The sequence below is a fragment of the Rhinopithecus bieti genome, unplaced genomic scaffold (genome assembly GCF_001698545.2).
Source record: "Rhinopithecus bieti isolate Rb0 unplaced genomic scaffold, ASM169854v2 scaffold_13577, whole genome shotgun sequence".
In the NCBI taxonomy this organism is placed as follows: domain Eukaryota; kingdom Metazoa; phylum Chordata; class Mammalia; order Primates; family Cercopithecidae; genus Rhinopithecus; species Rhinopithecus bieti.
Window position 1 is genome coordinate 808,374 of NW_016807867.1, and position 2,262 is coordinate 810,635.

A 2,262-nucleotide genomic window follows, 5' to 3' on the forward strand; every position below is an offset into this window, starting at 1 on the left:
GGGGAGGGAGGGAGGGAGGAAGGAAGGAAGGAAGGAAGGAAGGAAGGAAGGAAGGAAGATACATTCAAACATAAAATACTTCTGAAATGAAAAAGCAGGTTCCAAACCAGTGATATACAGTCAAGATTTGCCAGCAAATACATACTTTAGAAATAGCTCCTGTTCGTAAATATTATTCATCCTATTTTTAAACAAAAAGGACTTTAGAAAGTTTAAAGACAAAGACTTTGTTAAAGACAAAGTAAAAGTCACCTGAAAACATGCCAAGCAGTGAGAACCACTATACAAATCTTACTACATGTGCCTTCAGACATCTGTCATAGAGTCTAGCAAAGACTATAAAACAAAAATTCAAGCAAACAAAACTCAGCAAAACAGAAAAGCAGAACTTAAAATAAAAATGAGAATAAAATAAACAGAAAAGCCTATGTGTTGTTTTAGGTTTTAGAAACTGTCAGACGCACATTTTAAGCTGCTATAAAAGGAAAACAAGCACGTCAAGTGCTTATCTTAAACACCGGGAGTTGTATTGAGCTTTTGGTGGCTCCGGAAACAGTGGTTCATAGTAAACTAAGAAAGGAGAAGAAAAACAAACTAGTGAACTCAGTGCTGATTCAGTAACCCCAGCGGTGGGCAGGGCAGCCAACCATCCATCAAGGGTAGAGCTGGCTCCGGGCTGTACTTCAGTTTTACCCCTATTTTAGTTGACCTGTTCCTAGGTAGGAGTCCCCTCCAGGGCCCCAGGACTGCCCCTAGCAGGCTCTGCACCCCAGATTTTACTGTCCCAGTCCTGAATGTGCCTTAAAAAAAGTTTTATCAGCTTTTCAGCTTCTTAGCTTTCCTTTTCTGCTCAGCATCTCAACCTCTCAGTCACCGCTTTCAAAGCAGCAAGTTCATTGTGGAACAAAGTGGCAGCAAATGTCAGCCTCTGGCTGGTTGAAGTGGCTCACGCCTGTAATCCTAGCACTGTGGAAGGCCGAAGCAGGTGGATCACGAGGTCAGGAGTTCAAGACCAGCCTGGCCAACATGGTAAAACGCCAGCTCCACTGAAGATACAAAAAATTAGCCGGGTGTGGTGTTACGCCCCTGTAATCCCAGCTACTTGGGAGGTTGAGTGAGGCAGGAGAATCGCTTGAACCCGGGAGGCGGTGGTTGCAGTGAGTCAAGATGGCACCATTGTACTCCAGCCTGGGCGACAGGGCGAGACACCGTCTCAAAAAAAAAAAAAAAAAAGTGAGCCGCCCTTCTCCAGGCTTCCCTCTCTCTCAAGAATCACGTTTCTCAGGTTCTAGCTGCCTTGTTCTCCAATGTCTTCACAAAAGGTAAAAGAACTGCCTTCACAATTAATGAAAACAAAGATCCTAATTAATTTGCCAATTGTTGTTTCATATTCTAATGTTTTCAGGTTCCACCTGAGCCAAAACGTGAGGATTCATGAGAAAATCTTTTGTTTTGATTTTATTTTGATATTTTATTTTGATTTAGTTTATTTATTTATTTATTTATTTATTTATTATTTTTTGAGACGGAGTCTCGCTCTGTCGCCCAGACAGGAGTGCAGTGGCGCCATCTTGGCTCACTGCAACCTCCACTTTCCGGGTTCAAGCGATTCTCCTGCCTCAGCCTCCTGAGTAGCTGGGATTACAGGCACCCACCACCACACCTGGGTAATTTTTGTATTTTTAATAGAGACGGGGTTTTCCATGTTGGCCAGGATGGTCTCGATCTCTTGACCACAGGTGATCCGCCCGTCTCGGCCTCTCAAAGTGCTGGGATTACAGGCGTGAGCCACCGCGCCTGGCCTTGATTTAGTTTATTAACAGTTCATATTCAGGTTTGAATTTCATAACTAACTAGTGGTCCCAATGCGTTTGTCTGTGAATAGGTGTCAATTTGGCTGAAAATCATCACTTGAGGGATTTGCTAAAAGTATACATTCCCAAGCAAGGATGTCACACTAGGACCCAGAAAGCTGAATTTTAAGAAATAGCACTTTTTTTTTCTTTTTTTTTCTTTTTTGAGATGGAGTCTTGCTCTCTTACCCAGGCTGGAGTACAGTGGCGTGATCTCGGCTCACTGCAACTTCTGCCTCCTGAGTTCAAGTGATTCTCCTGCCCCAGCCTCCTGAGTAGCTGGGACTACGGGTGTATGCCACTACACCAGGCTAATTTTTGTATTTTTAGTAGAGATGGGGTTTCATATGTTGAACAGGCTGGTCTCAAACTCCTGACTGAAGGGGTGGCCTGTCCCTCCACACCTGTG